This window comes from Mesoplodon bidens, assembly GCF_964165515.1.
Source record: "Mesoplodon bidens genome assembly, contig: HAP1_SCAFFOLD_301, whole genome shotgun sequence".
In the NCBI taxonomy this organism is placed as follows: Eukaryota; Metazoa; Chordata; class Mammalia; order Artiodactyla; family Ziphiidae; genus Mesoplodon; species Mesoplodon bidens.
In genome coordinates this window covers 310579-333778 of record NW_027672415.1, presented here as the reverse complement: position 1 = coordinate 333778, position 23200 = coordinate 310579, and the positions used below count along the sequence as shown (strand labels likewise).

General features: G+C 47.9%; 1 long non-coding RNA gene and 1 pseudogene across 2 annotated transcripts in view; one reads left to right on the top strand and one right to left on the bottom strand.

The window, feature by feature from the left end:
- LOC308610231 overlaps window positions 1-23200 on the top strand; it is an 82288-nt gene that overhangs the window by 42370 nt on the left and 16718 nt on the right. Inside the window, exon 2 of the long non-coding RNA XR_014014460.1 lies at window positions 18803-19556. This is a non-coding gene — a long non-coding RNA (uncharacterized lncRNA). The remainder of the gene's footprint in view (window positions 1-18802; window positions 19557-23200) is intronic.
- On the bottom strand, window positions 923-4290 carry LOC308610227 (dipeptidase 2-like; annotated as a pseudogene). The gene is made up of 8 exons: window positions 4151-4290; window positions 3869-4052; window positions 3415-3542; window positions 2982-3111; window positions 2616-2757; window positions 2246-2315; window positions 1949-2125; window positions 923-1569 (listed from the first exon to the last, which is right to left on the bottom strand). The product of its transcript is annotated as a dipeptidase 2-like (transcript).

Genomic DNA, 23200 nt, shown 5'->3' with positions numbered 1-23200 from the left:
TTCAATAGATCTGCCTGTGAGAGCTCAGAGAGCATAGCGAAGGCTGAAATGACAAAGACAGAGGGAGAGATGTTGGTAACAGATGGAAGGCGCCTGGCAGATAATATATTAAATGGTAAACAAAGCTGCTGGAGTAAGAGAGAGAGTATATAAGAGATGAGAAGAAGGCCAACTGTCTGTAGTATCTAACGCTAAGGAGTGAGGAGAGAAACAACTGAAAAATAAAAATAAAAAGAATGATGAGAAAGAAGCTAGGTGGTATGCCAACAGAAATCATAAGATTGCTATAAAACATAAAGGAAGGTAGTTTTCAAAGAAGCACCATTTAATGGAGTCAGTTGTTTCCCAAAGGCAAAATGCTATGGGAACTGAAAATAAAGCATCTGATTGGATGACTAAACTTTTATGAACAGAAATGGAACCATTTCAGGAAAGTCATGGGAGAAGATGCTGTGTTACAGTGGGGAGAGTAATCAATACATTGTGAGGAAAGGTGCCTTCATTTGCAAGAAATGCCAATTAAGAAGTGAAGAGAGCCTTTAAAGGGAAGGGATAATGTAAGAAAATCAAAAAAAAATTTAAGGAAACTTGAATAATTCGTAGACAAAGAGGGAGGTATTAGTGAAAGACTGAAAATCAGAGAAAGCTATCTTAAGTTGTTGTTATGGACTGAATTGTGTCCCCTGAAAAATTATATGTTGAAGCCCCTCCTAATTTGACTGTAGAAGATAGGAGATAGGTCCTTTAGGGAGGTAACTGAAGTTAACTGAAGTCATAAGGGTGAGGAAATAATCTGACAGGGACTGATGATGCCTTTATAAGAAGGGGAATAGATTCCAGAGATCTCTCTCCCTCTGCTCGTAGAGGAAAGGCCGTGTGAGGACACTGCAAGAAGACAGCCATCAGCAAGCCAGGAAGATTGTTCTCACCAGGAACCAATTCTCATGGTATTCAATACCTTAATCTTGGACTTCCACCCTCCAGAACTGTGAGAAAATAAATTTCTGCTGTTTAAGTCATTCAGTCTATAGTATTTCACTATAACAGCCCAACCAGACTAATACAGACCTTCATGTACACTGCAATATACAGAAGCTAAACAATGATTGTGAGCCAGAGATTCCATCTTGAACAGAAGTGTAATGACGCTTGAGGTACTCACAACTTCACGAATTTTGTCAGAAAGATGTGAAAAAATGTCAGTCAACCAACGGTTCTGATAGTGGATATTTTCTTTATGTGTTTGACATAAAGCAGTGTCTGACAGCCTCCCTGATACCCATCAGTATCGCAGTTTTGATTCTGTGGCTCCAGTTCCACATGGCACCAAGGTGCTGTGTACTGTCCATTCTTGGGTTTTTGGGTGCTGTACCTATTGCCAATAGGTGGGTCAAACCACTGGGGCTCTTCTGAAGTCCTCCCTAAATTTGGACCCAGCTTCAGCTCCAAATCCGAGTTTTCAGAGAGCCCAGGGTGAGGCTCGCCTGCCACAGTAGACACGTTGGCTAACGGGTTGCACTGCAGCACCCGCTCAGACAAGGGCACCATCACGTTGCCACCGTTCTTCTTCTGCAGGGGTGGACCCGTGGACAGTCAGCTTGGCCCCCAGCACAGCCAGGTGCCTGTTCACTCTCTCGGCCCCTGTGAGGAAGGTGTTCAGCCCTGGCTTTGAGGTCAGAGTCGTCTCCTCTCTGGGTTTGTGTGAATGGAGGAGCCGCAGCCCTGGTCTGGGTGGTGTGTTGGCCCTGGGTTTCCGGGTTTGGAGGAGTATCTTACCACCTAGACCCCCACCTAGGGCTGAAGAGTTCAGGGGCTGTGGACCGTGGGTTTTGGGGGCAGAAGATATTTAACCTGGCGTTTGAGGAAATGGAGGGAGAAGAGGCTCAGGTTCAAGGGCTCCTGGTTTGAATGTCTTGCTTTAGGTTTGAGGGCCAGGGCAGTCTCTCACCAGAAGCTTCAGGATATCATCAGGAACATTGCGAGTGTTCTTGCACATACCCCGGGCAGCTGAGTGGGAGAAGATGACCGGTGCCTGTGACACTTGTAGGGCTCGCCATGTCACAGCATCCGAGACATGGGCCAAGTCCACCATCATGCCCAGGCGGTTCATTTCTGCCACCACCTTCTGCCGGGACAGGATGGGGAGAGGGCATGAGGGCTGCATTTATCTTGTGTGTATTTATCTGTAGGGAACAGGCGGGGCTGTACATCCATGTGGGGCAGGGTATGGAAGCCGGGTCCTTACCTCGCCAAAGCCAGTGAGCCGACTGACATTGCTGTAGAAGGGGTGGATACCCTTTGCTGAGCTCTGTGCCCTGCAGGATGGCCAGGAGGCAGTCTAACTGGTGGCCATGACTTGGCTACTAGAGCGTAGAAAGAGGTTCTGTCGAACCGTCTACACCTGCAGCTCCCTGGTGCAAGAGGAGGGACCCAGACTGGACTGTGCTTGGCAGTAGGAGGGCCCTTCTGGGGATTCAGTCTTGTTCTGCAAACCTCCATTCCCCTCCCGACCGCAGGTTCAGGGCTGGATCCCAGGGGTAAACTTGCTTTGGGCCCAGCGTGATCTTGGGCAGATCCCTGCCTCACTGGGCCCTTACCACCTGCACTGTGCTCACCAGGGCGTGTTGCAGGTGTGGGTGAGTGTCACGTAGTGCACACCCAGCGCATAGAAGGTACGCAAGATGGAGAGGCTCCTGTCCAGTGAGTGGCCGCCCTCCACACCAATGAGGCTAGCCAACTTCCGGGTGTTGTTGAGAGCTGGGGGCAGGTAGGTCAGATGATCATTTTCAGAGGCAGGGGTAGCTAACTGAAGTCCCTAACACCTACCACCACCAGTCTCTTTACCATTTTTTTTTTGTTTTTTTGGCCGTGCCGCGCAGCATGAGGGCTCTTAGTTCCCCCACCGGGGATCAAACCCGAGGCCCCTGCAGTGGAAGCGTGGAGTCTTCACCTCTGGACTACCAGGGAAGTCCCCCGTCTACCTTTAACTGAGGTCACAAGCTCCAGCTCAGAATAGGAGGCACACATGAGGCAGATGAGGTGAACTTGCTCCAGGGTGAGGCGCACAGCATCGCGTTCGTGGGTCCGGCATGGGACGTAGGCTCACCAGAAGTGAGGGAAGGCAAGGGCTTAGTTTGGGCTTTGGAGCTCCTTGGGCTTCTCATAGCCTCCTCAGCTGGCACAACACTCACTGTGCCCAGAAGTCACATGTAATGCGTTGCTTTTTCTGTGGTACTTGGATGCCCGTCAGGTTGGCTCACTGTGACCCCTGTTCCCCCAGCATCCATGGCATGGCACTTTCTAGGTCACTATGGTAACTTAGTTCCAATGTGACTAACCTGTGGTCTCTGAGGCCCCCAAACTGCCCCACATTCCCCAGCAGCCATGGTGGCACCTTGTGTGTCCCTTTGGTACATGGGCACCCACGAGATCATTTTTTCAGCCTGTCCAAGCTGGTCTGGCCATGGCTGAAATTGCACAGATTAACATCCTGTAGCCCGTGGTGGTAAAACTGCCTCAGGACCAGGGGCATGTCGTTGTGGCTGGAGGGAGGTCAAGGCAAATAGGTGGGCTCCTTAGGTCTTGGGATCAGACAGGACACATTGCCTGGCCTGGGCCAGCCTGTGGGTCCCCCACCTCCCACTGTCACACAGACCATACTAGGAGCAGCTGAGGCCTGGGCTGAGGGGTTCCCACCAGGGAGGGGATGACAGAGAAGGGGAAGGGCATCCATAGATGATGGAGAGGACATCCAGGGGTGGTGTGAGGGAGCCTCCCCACTAGCTCTGCATGCTCCGGACCTCCTGCCCTCCCCGGGGCCAGGCTAGGCACCCAGCGGCCCCCAGCAGCCTGCACACACTGCAGCCACCCGTCCACAAGCGGGAAGTCCCGCATCAGGGCCCGCGTGCGCTCCCGCGGACTTGGGGTGCTGGAGGTGCCCGGCGTGGTCTTCACCGGTAACCGGCCGCAGCAGCAGACCCAGCAGGAGCAGCAGACACAGCAGAGGCCGCTGGCTGAGTGCGCGGGGACCATCGAGGTGGGCAGAGGCGGGTCTGAGGGGGCGGGCAGTGGGGTTCTGCCTGTCGACACAGGGCACCCAGCGGCGCGGCCTCGCGAGGGGGGCGGTTTGAGGGAGGGGATACAGAGTCACAGGACCCTGCAACCCGTGCGCAGAGAGCCGCGATCCGGGAAGCCCAGCAGCCACAGGGCGGCAGTGCCCTCCCGCCCCCTGCTCACAGGCAGCTCCTGCGGACTAAGCTGGCCTCTGCGGAGAGCCCACTCACCTCCCATCGCGGGTTCCCTCCACCCCTGCCTCTCTTCCCACTCTCACTGCTCTGAGGGGGCGCCCTAGGTTGCTCTCCCCGGCCTGTAACCTTCCTGTCCAAGCTGGGGTGCTTCTCTCAGAGGGCCACCTTCAGCCCGAGGCCTCCCGGGAGCACACCTTGTCCCCATCTGCCTGCAGCCGGCCCCGCCCACCCTGAGGGCTGCGTGCCAGTGTCTCTGTGGCCACAGGTGCTCTGGGCTCCCGGTTTCCCGGGACTGGGCCATGAGGGCTTGTGTGGGGAAAGAGAGAGTTTCTGGAAATGGGGGGGTAACCATGTGAGCTGTGGATTCAGGAAGGGGCCCTCTGCCCCCGACCTTCTCTCTCCACCTACTTGACTCCCCAACCTGCATGACCATTCTCTGGGGACTTCAACCAGCACCTGGGAACTATCAGGAACCTCCCCCACTTCTGTCAGCCAGCCTCAGGAAAGAGCGCCCTCAGGAGCCGCTACACCTCCCCAGGGCCTGAATAGAGGGACTTTGGGGATGTGAACTGAACGACCTTCTGGGGAGAGTCAGCGACCCTTTTACTCAACAGAGCAGGAACCCAGTCAGCAGGCTATTTGACTGGAAGGAAATGAAGTGATTTCCATGGCAGCAGAGCCCCCACCGCAGCAACCTTCCTCCCAGAGCTGCTGGCTGACCTTCTGGCCAGGATCCCTCGTACCTCAGCGTGGAAGGCCCGGCCTCGTGGAGAAGTATAGGTTCTGAGGAAAGACCTGGCACCTGGGTTCTGCTGCTACACTTGCCTTATCTCGTGGCCCTTGTGGCTCTAGCTTTCCCAGAAAGCTCAAGGGCTTAAGTGCCTGTGCTTACTCAGAGGCCACACGCCATTCCCCATTTCCAGCCTCAGGCCCTCCCCCTAGCTGCCTCCTCTAGAGACCCCTTCTCCTCAACACTCTCTCTCTCACTCTCTCTCTCTCTCTCTCTCTCTCTCTCTCTCTCTCTCTGTCTCTCTCTCTCTCTCTCTCTGTCTCTGGGGATGTGCCTTCTCACAGAAGCTCAACCACAGAGATGCTTTAGGGACTGTGCCCAAACTCCTTCATCCCCAGCCTCTCAAGTTTTTGCTCTGATCCCTGGCACCCCCTGGAGCTGTTCCACCTTTGGAACCTTTCCCAGGTGGCAGGAGTGCCTAGCACAGGGGTAGTGACCTAAGTCTGAGCACTGGCGACCCTAGAAATCTGTAACACACAAACATTTTATTGAGCAGTAAGGGACCCCAGTGGGGACAGAAAGGGCTGGCAGTAAAGGAGCATGTGAACCTCGGGGCAGGGTGCATGCTGCTTGACTCTCCATCCTGTTCTTGCTTCAGGGAGCAGGTCCACCATGCTCCAATCGCCGGTTTTTGGGTCTGGAGCAGCCCAGCTCTTCGTCCGAACTTTCTGAAGAGTGCTTTCGTTTGGGAGCACGTCTGGGGACTGGCTTCACTGCTTCCACCTTTGCTGGTGGGGCCAAAGGGACATCCCCGTAGGCCCGGTAGCCACCAACCAGGCAGTATGTCTCCCCATGCCAGCCCAACTGTGTTTCTCCACACCCTCGGTAGAGGACATGGTAGTGCCCGGGTGTGGGAGGAGAAACGGGAGCCACTGCTGCTGCAAAGAAAATCAGAACTGATCAGTCACTTGTGCTGTGCACAGTCTCTTGCCACAATTTCCCCCTCTCATGTCTCTCCCAGTTTCTGGCTGAAGACCTTTAATCTACTTGACATCCAAAACACAGCCTTGGCCCATCACCTCTATGAGTCCCTAGAGAAGGGACACTGGCTGCAAAAGCAATCCCTAGAGCCTACGGCTGCAGCAGATGAGGAAGTCTCTTCACCGTTTCCAGGGAAAACAGTAGAACCCGAAAGAAATTGCACTCATGATGCTCTCCATCTCTGCCTTCCACAACAGAGAAAACATTTCTTGCCGTCTGTCACTTCTGAGGCTTCAATGGAAATGTCTTTCAAGTTTTGGAAAGAAATAATCTAATACAAATCTGTTAAGAACCCCTCTCACCTTGGCAACCCCTCTTGGGCCCCAGTTATACTGCCTGTTTCAACCACACTGAACTCTAGCCCTCTGGTACTTTTATCTAGATTAGAACAAGGCTAAATACTGAGGCAGAGTGATCAGGAGACTCAGAACCGGGGTCTGGGTACCAAGTCTAGGCTCACATCAACGCAGCCTCCTGGGACACCATCTGCTCAGCCCTCCAGTCTCATTAGCACTTCATCACCCCCCCCCGCTTCATTCTTCCGGTCTTCCCATCAATATGGCACCACCCTGTCCCCGAGTACTCAGCAACTCAGTACGGGATGTGTCTGAGGGGACCGCTAGAGATGTCTGCATGACAACACAGAGGTGCCTGGGTTTGAAGGTGTGCTTCTAATTGTGGCCCCTCTTCCTCAAACTGCTCCATTTACCGTCTGCCAACAAAAATGCACTTGTCTTTTGCTGAGAGGCCACTCAGGAGAGGGTCTGAACGGAAGCATCCTGTAGCCCAAAGGGGAAGGCTACATTATAAAGCTTAGAACCGTCCTGCACACTTGTCCAGGGATGACCTTTCACTTGTCCTCAGCAGTGAGCCCTGTGGGTCCCTGAAGGTGTCCCAGGTCACTGGTATTACTTACATGTGGGAGTGTGCTCAGTTGTACATGGTTGGCAGGCCCCACAAAAACATGTGCCAGCCAGGTGAGGTGGATTGTATCCCATACCTCCTGTGGAGGTGGCCGGTCCGGGTGTACCTGCTGCACTGCCCACCCAGGGAACAGAGCACAGGGTTGAGTATCTGTAGCCTATGACGTCAGACATGGGCTCTGACCGTCAGAGAAACTTCCCACCAGTTCTCCACCAGGTACGAATCTGCTCGGTTGTCAGTTACCATGGAATCTGTTACCATGGAATCTGTGAGAAGGCCTGCGAGGGCATCACTACCCAGTGAGGTCATATATGGAACCTGTGACTTGAGGGGCAGGCTTCAGGAGGAGGGGCAGTTTTTTGGAGGAGAACAGGGTAGAGGCAGAGGTACTCTGCCTGGCCCCTCACAGCTGGGCCTCCCCACCAATGCCCTAGTCTAGTAGACACCCCAGGTGGGGCGTGCTGGTGGTCTGGCACAGCCCCAGGGGCCACAGGAGGGCAAGAGAGACCCACATTCTGTGATTGGCTTGAGAGGCAAGATTAACGTAAGAGACAGCTAGGTTGTATGGCGCTTACCCTAAGAGGCAGAGATTTGTGTGGACTGGGGAATCAGGGAAGGCTCCTTTGCAGTGGGCCTGAAGGACAAGTGAGATTTGGACCCATGGGGAAGAGAGGGAAGACATTCCAGTTTGGAAGAATAAAAGCAAAGACACACTCTTCTCGACCTTGTCCTGCCCCCAATATAAATTCCTAGCACCCTGAAATTTTTACAACTGAGGACTTAAAAAAACCAAGAGGTTAAGGGGCCTTCGCAGTGGTACACAGGTAGTGGAGAGGTGTTCTGCTCAATGGTTAGGTTCATGTCGGGGCTCCAGGTTTACAGCTGATAGGAATGTGAGGACAAGCTCCTGCCATTTCAAACATTTCCAAGTGATACTGAGAGAGATGTTAAAGGTGCAAAATGCGGGTGCTGAATGACCTCACAGAGTGGGAATGGTGGGCCCATTTGAACATGAAATTGAAAACAAATTCATGACAAAAGGACATAATACAAAATGACAACATAATTACTACAGGCCCCTCCCCCCTAGAAGTAAAAGTCATTAGAATCCTCTCTCTCTCCACCATGAAAGAATGAGATAAAGACTCAGCAGCAGCCCCCATGAGAAACATGGTCAACAGTGTGAAGAGGTGTTACTAAGACGATTTGGTCCACCTCAGAGAAGGAAAGAGACAACTCTGCCCTTAGCCTGATCAGGCCCACAGGAAGCAAGCACATTTGGGGCAGCCTCTGATAGTGTGGCAATGAGAGAGAACCTTCTTTAGGAGGGGACTCCCTGTTGCCGACCCTGAAAAAGCAAAGATGGGACATTCGTTTAATGGGACTGTTGCAGAGGCATTGTTCCCAGGAGGTAGAGACTGCTTCGACTACCATTTTAGAGGTTGGGCCACCGTGGTTGAGAAGCACAGCACCTTCTCTTCCTAAACTGCTTGAATCAGCGGGTACACGTTAGGACAGACGAAGTCAGGCCTCATTGGAGCGGACTGCCTCTGGGAGTGGTAGAATGTAAGCTGTGAAGGGGCATGCTCTGGAGGAGGTTTGTCATGGCAGGTGGGCCAGCATGAGACCATTCAGATTCTCCACGGCTCCAGAGATCACTTGACTGGGAGCATCCCTGTGATGTGGCGGGGGGACTCCTACCTTAACAGGACCTGGCTGGGCATCTGGGGAAGGCGGAATAAATGGTTTTATTAATTTACGAGAGCGAGAGACTCACAAAAGCACTGAAAAAGACTTGTACCTGGATTCTTGAGCCAACCCTAAGAAAACTTATCTAGATCTGGAGTAGGGCTCTGGAGGCTGCACTTTTAAGCTTCCTGGGCAGTCCCACCACAGTGCTCCATGGATAGAGTGACCAAATTATTGTGTGTTCTCGGTTGCTTTGGGGAGTCAAAGTGGGCAATATTAAAAACTGCAGCAGGCATACGTATAAACGGAATATTCAAGGCAAACAGAGGTGTATAGTTATTCTATGCATGAATCAGGTTTGGGAAAAGCTAGCCTGGTGGTTAAAAAACACAACCCTTACGACAGGCAGACCAGATTCTGTCCTACTTGCTTGTGTGATTTTGACCCAGTTCTTTTATCTTTCTGACTGTTTCTTCATATGGAAAAGAGCTATGGCTGTACATTTAGCACAATATTCTCTTTTGGCAAAAGTTGCTCTGGGTCCATTTGTGTTCTCTGCAACTGAATCCTTTCCAGTGTGCAAGCATTTTTAAGTTGTTTGGTGAAGTATTACATTTGACTTTCAACTGTTCATTACTTTGGGCAAAGCTTATGTAGTGCTGCAGAGACTAGAACCTATGCAGAGATAGTGAGAGGATGTTATAAGCTTATTCTGCCGGTTGATACAAAAGTTTAACCTTTTCTCCTCTTCCTCCACCTGCCGCTAAGACATGAGAAAGAAGGCAGAGCCTGGAAATGCACACCAGGCAATACTTCTGTGTCAGTTTGCCTTTTATTCCTCTGCCAGTACTTCCCAGAGAGATTTCACCAAAAGTGCCTAAGCTTGCCATGGCCATTGTTGGGAAGAAAGTTTCTCTCTATTGCTAGTCACATCCCCTTTTCCTTCTTCTGGGGGCTTAATGGATGTTTGGGGGCAGGAACTAAAATTTAAACTAAACGGTAAAAAAACAAAGAAACAAAAAACAAAACAAAACAAAAAACATGTGTTCTTTTTTTAACATCTTTATTGGAGTATAATGGCTTTATAATGGTGTGTTAGTTTCTGCTTTATACCAAAGTGAATCAGTTATACATAAGTTCCCATAACTCTTCCCTCTTGCGTCTCCCTCCCTCCCACCCTCCCTATCCCACCCCTCTAGGTGGTCACAAAGCACCGAGCTGATCTCTCTGTGCTATGCGGCTGCTTCCCACTAGCTATCTATTTTACGTTTGGTAGTGTGTATATGTCCATGCCACTCTCTCACTTTGTCATGGCTTACCCTTCGCCCTCCCCATATCCTCAAGTCCATTCTCTAGTAGGTCTGTGTCTTTATTCCTGTCTTACCCCTAGGTTCTTCATGACATTTTTTTCTTAAATTCCATATATATATATGTGTGTTAGCATACGGTATTTGTCTTTCTCTTTCTGACTTCCTTCACTCTGTATGACGGACTCTAGGTCCATCCACCTCATTACAAATAGCTCAATTTCGTTTCTTTTTATGGCTGAGCAATATTCCACTGTGTATCTGTGCCACATCTTCTTTATCCATTCATCCGACGATGGACACTGAGGTTGTTTCCATCTCCTGGCTATTGTAAATAGAGCTGCAATGAACATTTTGGTACATGACTCCTTTTGAATTACGGTTTTCTCAGCGTATAGGCCCAGTAGTGGGATTGCTGGGTCATATGGTAGTTCTATTTGTAGTTTTTTTTTAAGGAACCTCCATACTGCTCTCCCTAGTGGCTGTACCAATTTACACTCCCACTAACAGTATAGGAGCGTTCCGTTTTCTCCACATCCTCTCCAGCATTTATTGTTTGTAGATTTTTTGATGATGGCCATTCTGACCGGTGTGAGGTGATACCTCCTTGTAGTGTTGATTTGCATTTCTCTCATAATTTGTGCTGTTGAGCATCTTTTCATGTGTTTGTTGGCCATCTTTGGAGAAATGTCTATTTAGGTCTTCTGTCCATTGTTTCATTGGGTTGTTTTTTTTGATATTGATCTGCATGAGTTGCTTATCTAGTTTACAAATTTATTTATGTTTATATTTTTTGGAGATGAATCCCTTGTCAGTTGCTTCGTTTGCAACTATTTTCTCCCATTCTGAGGGTTGTCAGAGTCCAGAGTCTTCAGTGTTCCCCCAGTATCCAACTTGGACAAGTGTACAAATAGTGGTGGTCTAAATGATGTAGAGAGATGAATAGCGGAAGTAAGTATTGAAGGTAAAATTAATCGTTCAGTAACATCACATAATTAATTTTAAGTGTCCGTGTTATATTTGGGCAGAGTTGTTCAGTTGGCAATTAGTTAAGTTTGTAAGAGACTCAGGAGAGAGAGATGTACGTTTTAGGTCAAGATCTGTGATATATATGGTGGCTGGAATCACAAGAGTAGATGAGACCATCTATCAAGGGCAGAAGAGAGCTTCTGAGAAATACACATCTCTTGGCAGAGGGCAAAGTGAGAGTGCCCAATGAAAGAGATAAGGATGTCCAGAGGCAGGAGGAAGAAGTAGCAGGTTAAGATGCTACTGTTGTTAAGGTGAAAGATTTTTCTGAGATGACAAGTTTGATCAACAAAATCAAATATTGCTGAAAGGTGACAGAAGGACCAAACAATATTCACTCAATTTAATCACAAATTAAATGTTGGTGAATGCAATTCCAGTGCAGATAAGTAAGAAGAAAAGAGCAAAATTGTGTGAGTCACTAGGTACATAAAGATAAGAAAATACAGACAGTGAGAATAAATACAATTTTTGATAAACTGCACTGTGAAATTAGGAAGAGAGAAAAGGTAACTAGAGAATTACTTGGCATCAAGCAAGAGTAATTTTTAATGGGAGGGGGGCAGCTTTTTAATGGGAGGGGGCCAAAATAAAATCGCTAAAGAGGAAAACCTTAAGAATCCCAATGAGGTGGGAAAATGAATGGAAGATACTGAGGAAGTGAGAATAGGTATTTATAAACTATGTCGAAAAGCTATTCTTGGACGTAAAGAGAAGAAGTTAGTTTGGGGTGTTTTTGCTTTATAGTCTGTGTTTTTTCTGTGAAATAAAAGTTTGATGGGAGGTGATGTCACCTCGAGATAGCGCTCATCAAATATCCTATGTGCTTATCTACATTTTTCATCCTCCTTTGTAGTTCAACTGTTTTCCTTTGATTCGTTGTGGCCAGTGGCAAAGAAGCAGAATCAAGTGTATCACTTCTGAGCTGAGGTCATTAGGAGCCAGTGTCCCTCTTGTCTGGTCCTCTGCTATTGTGACATGGGAGGTCAGATAGTCCAGATGACGTGGCTGCAAGATGGATCAGGACCATGTGATCTGTAAGGGCTTTACTCAGTAGAGAAATAACGTACTCGTATTTTCCACTGAGATTCCTGTGTTCAATAGATCTGCCTGTGAGAGCTCAGAGAGCATAGCGAAGGCTGAAATGACAAAGACAGAGGGAGAGATGTTGGTAACAGATGGAAGGCGCCTGGCAGATAATATATTAAATGGTAAACAAAGCTGCTGGAGTAAGAGAGAGAGTATATAAGAGATGAGAAGAAGGCCAACTGTCTGTAGTATCTAACGCTAAGGAGTGAGGAGAGAAACAACTGAAAAATAAAAATAAAAAGAATGATGAGAAAGGAGCTAGGTGGTATGCCAACAGAAATCATAAGATTGCTATAAAACATAAAGGAAGGTAGTTTTCAAAGAAGCACCATTTAACGGAGTCAGTTGTTTCCCAAAGGCAAAATGCTATGGGAACTGAAAATAAAGCATCTGATTGGATGGCTAAACTTTTATGAACAAAAGTGGAACCATTTCAGGAAAGTCATGGGAGAAGATGCTGTGTTACAGTGGGGAGAGTAATCAATGTATTGTGAGGAAAGTTGCCTTCATTTGCAAGAAATGCCAATTAAGAAGTGAAGAGAGCATTTAAAGGGAAGGGATAATGTAAGAAAATTAAAAAAAAATTAAGGAAACTTGAATAATTGGTAGACAAAGAGGGAGGTATTAGTGAAAGACTGAAAATCAGAGAAAGCTATCTTAAGTTGTTGTTATGGACTGAATTGTGTCCCCCGAAAAATTATATGTTGAAGCCCCTCCTAATTTGACTGTAGAAGATAGGAGATAGGTCCTTTAGGGAGGTAACTGAAGTTAACTGAAGTCATAAGGGTGAGGAAATAATCTGACAGGGACTGATGATGCCTTTATAAGAAGGGGAATAGATTCCAGAGATCTCTCTCCCTCTGCTCGTAGAGGAAAGGCCGTGTGAGGACACTGCAAGAAGACAGCCGTCAGCACGCCAGGAAGATTGTTCTCACCAGAAACCAATTCTTATGGTATTCAATACCTTAATCTTGGACTTCCACCCTCCAGAACTGTGAGAAAATAAATTTCTGCTGTTTAAGTCATTCAGTCTATAGTATTTCACTATAACAGCCCAACCAGACTAATACAGACCTTTATGTACACTGCAATATACAGAAGCTAAACAATGATTGTGAGCCTGAGATTCCATCTTGAACAGAAGTGTAATGACGCTTGTGGTACTCACAACTTCTCGAATTTTGTCAGAAAGATGTGAAAAAAGTCAGTCAACCAACGGTTCTGATAGTGGATATTTTCTTTATGTGTTTGACATAAAGCAGTGTCTGACAGCCTCCCTGATACCCATCAGTATCGCAGTTTTGATTCTGTGGCTCCAGTTCCACATGGCACCAAGGTGCTGTGTACTGTCCATTCTTGGGTTTTTGGGTGCTGTACCTATTGCCAATAGGTGGGTCAAACCACTGGGGCTCTTCTGAAGTCCTCCCTAAATTTGGACCCAGCTTCAGCTCCAAATCCGAGTCTTCAGAGAGCCCAGGCTGAGGCTCGCCTGCCACAGTAGACACATTGGCTAATGGGTTGCACTGCAGCACCCACTCGGACAAGGGCACCATCAGGATGCCACCGTTCTTCTTCTGCAGGGGTGGACCCGTGGACAGTCAGCTTGGCCCCCAGCACAACCAGCTGCCTGTTCACTCTCTCGGCCCCTGTGAGGAAGGTGTTCAGCCCTGGCTTTGAGGTCAGAGTCATGTCCTCTCTGGGTTTGTGTGAATGGAGGAGCCGCAGCCCTGGTCTGGGTGGTGTGTTGGCCCTGGGTTTCCGGGTTTGGAGGAGTCTCTTACCACCTAGACCCCCACCTAGGGCTGAAGAGTTCAGGGGCTGTGGACCGTGGGTTTTGGGGGCAGAGGATATTTAACCTGGCGTTTGAGGAAATGGAGGGAGAAGAGGCTCAGGTTCAAGGGCTCCTGGTTTGAATGTCTTGCTTTAGGTTTGAGGGCCAGGGCAGTCTCTCACCAGAAGCTTCAGGATATCATCAGGAACATTGCGAGTGTTCTTGCACATACCCCGGGCAGCTGAGTGGGAGAAGATGACAGGTGCCTGTGACACTTGTAGGGCTCGCCGTGTCACAGCATCCGAGACATGGGCCAAGTCCACCATCATGCCCAGGCGGTTCATTTCTGCCACCACCTTCTGCCGGGACAGGATGGGGAGAGGGCATGAGGGCTGCTGCATTTATCTTGTGTGTATTTATCTGTAGGGAACAGGCGGGGCTGTACATCCATGTGGGGCAGGGTATGGAAGCCGGGTCCTTACCTCGCCAAAGCCGGTGAGCCGACTGACATTGCTGTAGAAGGGGTGGATACCTTTACTGAGCTCTGTGCCCTGCAGGATAGCCAGGATGCAGTCTGACTGGTGGCCATGACTTGGCTACAAGAGCCTAGAAAGTGGTTCTGTCGAACCGTCTACACCTGCAGCCGTCTACACCTACCACCCGCCCTGGTGGCCAGCAGGCCCGGGGAAGCGGCCCCGGCCCCCGCTCCCACTCCCGCCCCCGGCCATGGCGAAACGGCGGAGGGGGGCCTTCATCCGGAGGGAGCTGTGGAGAGCCACACCGGCGGACAGGTGGCGGCGCCGGGGCAGGGAGCCGGAGGGGGCGGCCAGGTGCAGGTCGAGGGGCTCGCGGGCCGCACGGACGGCACCCGGGCCCGCGGCGGAGTCTGGGTCCGGGTCAGCCACCCCGGGAGCGTCTGGGGTGCGGCCGCCTTTCAGGGCCGCCTTCTGGCCGCATAGAGCGCCCCCTCTGGCGCGCTGTGGTGGGAGGGGCCGGAGGAGGTGGGGCCTGCAGCGGTGCCCGTCGGGGGGGCGGAGCTGGCGGCCACCGCCACGGGCGACTAAAGGAGAAGGCGGAGCCGCAGCGGGAGGCAAAATGCCTATGGCACCCGGTGTTCCCAGGCGGTCTCCCATCCAAGTACTAACCGGGCCCGACCCTGCTTAGCTTCCGAGATCAGACGAGATCGGGCGCGTTCAGGGTGGTATGGCCGTAGACGGGGGCGGGGGATCATTTGAAGGGGGTCTTGAAAGGTAAGAGTTCCACAGTGGCGACAGGGCATTCTGTGCAGAGGAAACAAGACAGACAAAGATCTCTATCCATTGACCTTGCTCTATTTTCTTCCAGCATTTAGCACCATCTGAAATTATATTTTTGTCTAGCTTCTCGTTGTTTATTTTCTGTCTCCCCCATGCACTCTAATTCTCCGAGTGCAGGAAGCAGGTCTATCCTATGTGCCCAAAAGAATTCCTGGCACATGGTGGGTGCACAGTACATATTTGTAGCATGGATGAATCAGTAGGCAGTCCAAGCAAAAGGGAGAGAACGGGATTTGATGAGATCTATAAGTACTTATGTGGTTTCATTTCAACCTCACAATTCTCCTTCCTAAGAAAGATGTCATTATCTCCGTCTTACAAATAAGGAAACTGAGGTAAGACAAAGGCAAGCAACTTGACAAAGGTCACACACCCAGTAAAAGGTAAAGCTGGCATTGAAGCCTAAGCTAGCAGGTTCCAAAGTCTGGACTGTACCACAGGAAGAGGCTAACAAAGGCCTGAACTAAGTAAAGCCGTGGGAAGGGAGTCAGAGAGAAGAGTTCATGCTTAAGAGTTGCTGGGCTTAATAAAATGGACCAGACGTGGCCACAGACTGAAAGAATCCCCTGCAGATTCATCTCCATCTGAGCCGCTAGTCCTGACCTCCTTCTCAATCTCATGGGGATGACAGAAAAAACATGCAGCATTGGCCGCTAACTAGCTGTTTATCTTTGGAAGCCTTAGATATCTAATTTCTCCAAGCATGTTTCCCCCACATGAAAAAAATGGTGACAGATACTAGGTTTACGGTTGTTATGAGATGATGCAGATGAAGCACCCAGGACAGTTCCTGGCCCATAGTAGGTGTTCAATAAATATTAACTTACTTCTCTTTCCCCATGGCCTCCTGCTATCTTTTGGTCTGGGAAATACTATTCCCAAGAGGAGGACCAAAGAGGGAGGAAGTGTTAGGAGGGCATCTGCTCTGGGGCAGGTATGGAAATGGATAGTCTCAAGAAGGTAGTGAGTGACAAGCCAGGCCTGGAAGAGGTGGGTGGATAAGAGGCTAGGAAAGTACCCAGCAGTTTTCTCTATGAGGAAAACTCTGACCCCCCCCCCTATAATGAAGGTTCAGACAAGCAACCAGAATTCCAAGTCATGTGCCCAGTCTTTTCTCTGCACAAAAGGTGTAGCCAGAGCTTGGTGAAGGGGAAGCAGGGGACCATTTGACTTGGGCCTCATACGTACAAATTTGGTTGGATTCCCAAAGGAAGTTATTCATCAAGTTATTATAATTTGGGGTGTTTAAAATGTTAATTTTTAACAGTTATCTGTGAGTTTAATTATGGATTGCACCTAGTAGTGATTTTCCATTTCTTAAAACATAATGTACACTGCTCTATACAAACTGTTTCCTGAAATAAACATGTTATTTGTGGACTCATTTTTAAAAGGGGTTAACTTATAAACAATTAAATTATACCACAAGTTTTTGTAACTGTCTTTGAATTTTCACATTTCCTATGTGTTGGAATTGTTTCAAAAAGAAGAAGAAGAGAAAAAGAGGCTTGGGTTTCTGGGTCTCTTCAGCTCAAGAGGGCACAGGGCAGTGGCAGCCCAGAGGCAGCCAGAGGGGAGGTGAAGAGCCTGTTACTGAGCTTGTTTACAGCACCACCTGGTGTTTATAACTCATTAAAATGTCACACTTCCTTGTCCTTAAGCCCTGGAATTTGCTGAGTAAAATCCCCACAGCTATTTTCTGAAGCCCTCTCTCTCAAAATTTCTTTTTCACTCACTTAAAAAGAATAAGGCTTATAGACAAGAATAACCCAAAACAGAAGTTGATGCCCCACGACTTTCCTTTGTTTTCTTTTAGCTTTGTGCTGTGGGACGGAAGGTCTGTATGTAATACTAGTTCAGACTGACTGAGCAGTGACTATGTGCCAAGCAGTTCTAAGTACCCTGCATGGATTAAGTAACTTAATTATTATAACAACTCTAGAGACAGGTATTACTATTACCATAAGCCCATTTTACAGATGTGGCTGCTGAGACACAGAGAGTTAAAGGAATTTCATAAAAATCACTAGAAAGTAGCAAAGCAAAGATTTGAACCCAGGCCTGAAGCCTTGCTTCAGTGTCCATGATTTTAAACACTGTTATGCTGCTTTTCCGTGTAGGTGCATGTTTCAAGAAAAGGTATCTTCTTAATTTTTATTTGGCCTGATATTAAGAATTTAATTTCCCTGGGTAAAGCTCGATGGACCAAGGATAAACAGAGAGCAAACAAGTTAAAAATATGCCTTCAATAATCATCTGCTATATGAGGCATTAAGCTTCTCAGAAGCCTAGACCGCCCTTTAGAATGTCATACAATCCAGAAGGATGGCATACAAAACAACTTAGTGTTTGTTTATAACAAGGCTACCACCACCAAGAAAGCATTATAATCCTCTGTCTTTTTAAGAGTTCAACAATTTCAGATCTCTCCTTTTAAAGGGGTAGTAATAATAATAGCTACAATCTATTGAGTGCTTTTTTGTTTTTGTTTTAGAGAAGCATCAACTAGTGAAAAACAATGTGGGTTTGGGGGAATCATACTACCTGGGTTCAGATCCTGTTATTTTTTTTAATGAATTTTTATTGGCATATAGTTGCTTTACAATGTTGTGTTAGTATCTGCTGTACAGTAAAGTGAATCGGCTATACATGTACATATATCTCCTTTTTTGGATTTTCTTCCCATTTAGGTCACCACACAGCAATGAGTAGAGTTCCTTGTGCTATACAGTATGTTCTCATTAGTTATCTATTTTATACATAGTATTAATAGTGTATATATGTCCAATGGAATATTACTCAGCCATAAAAAGAAACGAAACTGAGTTATTTGTAGTGAGGTGGATGGACCTAGAGACTCATACAGAGTGAAGTAAGTCAGAAAGAGTAAAACAAATACCGTATGCTAACACATATATATGGAATCTAGAAAAAAAAATTTTTTAAATGGTTCTGAAGAACCTAGGGGCAGGACAGGAATAAAGACACAGGCATAGAGAATGGACTTGAGGACATGGGGAGGGGGAAGGGTAAGCTGGGATGAAGTGAGAGAGTGGCATGGACATATATACACTACCAAGTGTAAAACAGATAGCTAGTGGGAAGCAGCCGCATAGCACAGGGACATCAGCTCGGTGCTTCGAGACCACCTAGAGGGGTGGGATAGGGAGGGTGGGAGGGAGACGCGAGAGGGAGGAGCTATGGGGATATATGTATACATACAGCTGATTCACTTTGTTATACAGCAGAAACTAACACACCATTGTAAAGCAATTATACTCCAATAAAGATGTTTAAAAAAGTATTAAAAAAATAGTGTATATATGTCAATGCCAATCTCCCAATTCATCCCACCACCACCCCTTCTCCCTTGGAACCATACATTTGTTCTCTACATCCGTGTCTCTATTTCTGCTTTGCACATAAGATCATCTATACCATTTTTCTAGATTCCACATATGTTAATATATATTTGTTTTTCTCTTTCTGACTTACTTCACTCTGTATGATAGTCCTGTTTTTATTTTTAACATCTTTATTGGAGTACAATTGCTTTACAATGTTGTGTTAGTTTCTGCTGTATGACAAAGTGAATTAGCTATTCATATACATATATCCCCATATCCCCTCCCTCTTGCTTCTCCCTCCCACCCCTCTAGGTGGTCACGACGCACTGAGCTGATCTCCCTCTCAGAGACAACCTATAGGCGACTCAGGGGTCAAGCAGCAGATTGGACCACAAGACCTCTAAGTTGCTGCCAAACTGGGGATCTGGACCCATTTCCTAGTTTTGCTTTGAAATACACCTGAAGAAATGAAAAACAGGTGGTCGCCAACTTTCAGAGAATTGAAGTCTGTTTTCTTGCCAGTTATTTTTCTGCCACCATCAGTTTCCATAAACCCTATGAGGAGACATATGTCCTCCCTCATTCTTACAGATCCAGTTGGGTTGGAGATGACGGAAGTGATGGCACAAAGCCAGACACGTCTTAGCGCTCACTCCGCACTGTCACCAAATGGCCAGGCGTCAACCTTGAAGCACAGTCTCTATGCTGGTTCCTGCAGAGACAAGAAGAAAGAAGAAAGAATAGGCAGAGCCTTTGGACTTCAGGACTTGTGATCCCATTTTTGTCCTCTGTAGCCGTTAGGACTTGGCAATACAGCCTGAGGCCAACAATACTGCCTGGCCTCAGTGGCTGAAACAAATGAGGGATTTAGGTTTTCACAGAAAAGTGTGAAGAGAGACCATGCAGAGCTGGGATGCAGCTTCAGGATATGACCTGAGAGCCAGGCTCCTTCTGCCCTTTGGCTCCACCATCACTTCTGTGTTGCAGGCAGGAAAAAGGGAAGAACAAGAGGAAAAAGTGGTGTTCCTACCAGTTTCAAAGAGCTCTCCTAAGAGTCTGCCCCAAGGTTAGTGCTCTTTTCCCTGGCCACACCCTACCGCAAGGGGGACTGGGCACTTTGTCACCCAATAAAATCCAGGGTCCTCTTACTAGGGAAGTAGGAGGCGAGTACAGGGCAAACAACAGCAGTCTCTTCTACTTTCTCTCATGTCCCTCTGTCAGGATAGTGGAGATTGTACCCCGCTTTCTAAAGATGAGAAAGCTGAGAGGTGGCCAGGAGGACCTGCACAGAGCCACAGTGGGTTGGTGGTAATGTTGGTGTCAGCACCCAGCTCAGGGCCGGTTTTGAAAAATGATGAACACAAAAGGCAGAAATCCATGAACCTCTGTGGGCAAACAGCAGCTGTGAGCCCAGGGCCATCTCTGTGGGGAGTCAAACTGACAGATGAGAGGGGCTGCAGGGTGCAGTGAGAATGAGGGCTGCAGGACACAGGGCTCCATGTCATTCCCTGGGTTGGCAAGAGCTAGACAGCTTTGGCCTTGGCTCAGTTGGGAGAACAGATGGGCAGGAATTCGGCACAGCTTCCAAATCAGCCAAGCAGCAAAGACTGCCTTCTTTGCCCTTGTCAGCTGAGGCTACAGCTCCCACCAGTCCCAGCCAGCTGCAGAGGCCCAAGCCTGAAGACCATGACAACTTGGCCCGGCCTGTGCCATGCCCCGCCCACTGTGGGAGCCAGGAGGACAAGCAAGTGCAGGTGTTCCGCCCAGCAGTGAGGGTGACACCTAGGTGGAGCTGCCCACCAGGTTCAGATTTCTCTGTGCAGGGCGAGCAAGCCTTGTAGCAATCCAGTCTCAGCCCTGACTCCTTTGGCGCATAGGACTCTTAACTATTGAGACAGCCAGCCCGTTTGATTGACGTCCAGACCTCTGTTCTTTCTCATGCTCTCACCTCCCACAGGAATGATGGCAACGTGGCCAGAGGTGAAAGGCAAATCCAGGAATTATACCGAAATGCAAGCAATGCAGAGAGAACTCCTTCCCACATCTGAAGAAAGGAGGGTCCTCACAGAAACAAGGCAATCGATGAGGGGATAGGAACGCGTGTTCAGCTCAGAAACAGGACATAAAATACATAGAATTTTACTGCAGCTCTGGCTAGAGCATATGGTATAAGAGGAAGAAATACAAGTCTTTAGAAAGAAATGCACCTTGTGCTGTCAGCTAGACGTGGTAGGTTCATTCTCTCTTTCTCCCTCCAAAGACTACATGAATCTTGGATTATCTGTGTATCTACTCCCAATTCACTGACTCTGGTATTAAAAGCAGACTGAAATTTGTTTAGAATTCTACTTAGCTAGAAAAGTTCTTTTTTTGAATGAGACTGAAATTTGTTTAGAATTGTTTAGCTAGAAAAGCCAGAAAAGCTTTTTGTGAATGGTGCAAGGATGACTACCATGACTCCTTTAAAGAGAGAAGCTGGGAAAGAGATGGGAAGGAGAGGCCGGGCCGGCTGTGAGGGCCCCACCCCCAGGAGGATGCTCCCTGAAAGCAGCAGTCTGTGCAGTGCCCACCACACCCCTCCTCCGTGAGGCTCTGGCGCCCTGCAGCCACCTGCAGGTTACACGATGAGGCTCTTCCAATGAGTATAAAGAACCCCCAACCCTGCTCCCTTACCCCAGGACTTCTATAATCTTGAGACCCTAGACTCATCAAAGCTACACTCTGCAGCCTGAAGATCTGTCCACACAGCCAAGGGAAGGCTGGGCAGGAGGCAGCCAGCAGGCTCTCACACCACCTGCCTCCCCTCCTTCCTCAGTGGCTCCCACGAGGGCACAATCAGGGCTGGGAGGCTTCATGAGCCCCCCTTGGCCCTCTGGGATGTGAGGAGTCAGCAGGGATTCATACCCATCCTGCCGGGACCATCTGCACTCAATTATAAGCCCTTTGGAAGCCAGCAGAGGGCTGTTAAGCTGCCGCTGGTTCTCTATGATTAGCTAGTTCTTGTCTTTTGAATACTGCATATGGTGCAGCCAGCTGCAGAAAGCATTCATGACTCAAAGCTTTTTTCCCCTCAAAGAGAAAAGTGCTAAGTTGTTATTACTATGGGAAGAAAAAAAAAAGTTTAAAACTCTTACTTTCTGGTTAAGTTCCTCTTCCTACCTTAAAATTCTACCTCTTCCCAGGACTGGGACCATTCCTTTGTCTGTTTTCTACCAGCACTATATAGGTACTTGCTTGCTGAAGATGAGCCTTGCTAAGAAATATCAAGATTGTGTATAATTCCAGCTCAGGTGTTGTTATCCGTGGTCCAGTAGACCCTCTTCTCTCCCTTATTTTGTGTGAGAGACCTGACGTTAAGGCATGCTTTTGATGAAACCACTCCAAAAAGCCAACTCTTTGCAATCAACTCAGGAGCCAGCGCCACTGCTGAGGCTTACCTTCTTTCCCAGGTGCTGAGCCAGGAACAGAAGCAATACTGCTTGGTTCGCACTTGAAACCCTCAGTGTTCTCTGTAGGCGAGAAGCAGTTAGCTGGCTACAAGCTAGCATTAAAATCAGTAGGGATGCTTAAAAAAAAGACATGTATTTCTGGGGCTATACATAGACTTGAAATCCAGGCTCACATGTGAGTGGAGGTCCAGAGAAGATGGAGATTTGAGAGTCTTGTGAATAGTGATAATGAAAGCCATGAATTAGCTACAATTCACAGGGAAAAGAATATGGAAATAGAAGATGGGGGTAATCAGAGTCCCTTCTTCCTCATATCTCTGAACTAGGCAAATAACTCGTTTCTTTTCTCATAATACACAGGCTCTATGGTAAACACAGCACAAATATGCCAATAACCACAGGGCACTCTATGGATAAGACAATTCTTTGTAGAGTGGATACATGTATAACTGATTTGCTTTGCTGTACACCTGAAACTAATGCAACATTGTAAATCAACTGTACTCCATTTTAAAAATATATATTTAAGAAAATGTTCTTTGTACCATGAGTTTGGCTGGCTTAAGCCTATAAATTTGCAAAACTTTAGGAACCCATCTATATATGGAATGAATAGTTCTACTCTCCATGTTGAGAGACAAATAAAAATGCCTATTTAAATATCTAGCAGGAAAAGTACCCCAAAAGTGATTTCACTTTTTTTTTTGATGAGCAATTTTAAGCATGTCCAAGAGGAAGAAAATCTGTACCAATATGGGTTGTTCCACTGAGCCTAATGGGAGCCACATGTCTATCTGACAAGGGAGTTACAAGTTTGGAAAGGGAGAAAACAAAAGGAACCCTGTGTTGTTAGTCTGAAATTGGAGGTAAGGTATAAATTCATGGTTTTCAATATATGGATACAGAAATAAATTTAGATGTCATGGGCACATAGGTATGTGTATACATATACACACATGCAGATATTCCCAAACTCTGACCACTGAGATGGCCTGGGACCAGTGGCTCCACAACAGTACTGGGTACACTTAGCACTCAAATCTTCGCTTTAAGATAATTTTCCACTAAAGCAAGCAGGGCTGGAATAGGGAAAGTACAAGACAAACTTGGAATGTCTTATAGTGTCAGAAAATAAAGAAATGCCCAAGTTAAAGGGGGATGTGTCAAGACGACACAGGAGCCAGCTTGAAGGTGTTCCTGCTGGCCACATCAGAGACCATTTAAGCATCTAAAGGAATAACGATAATAACCAATTACAACC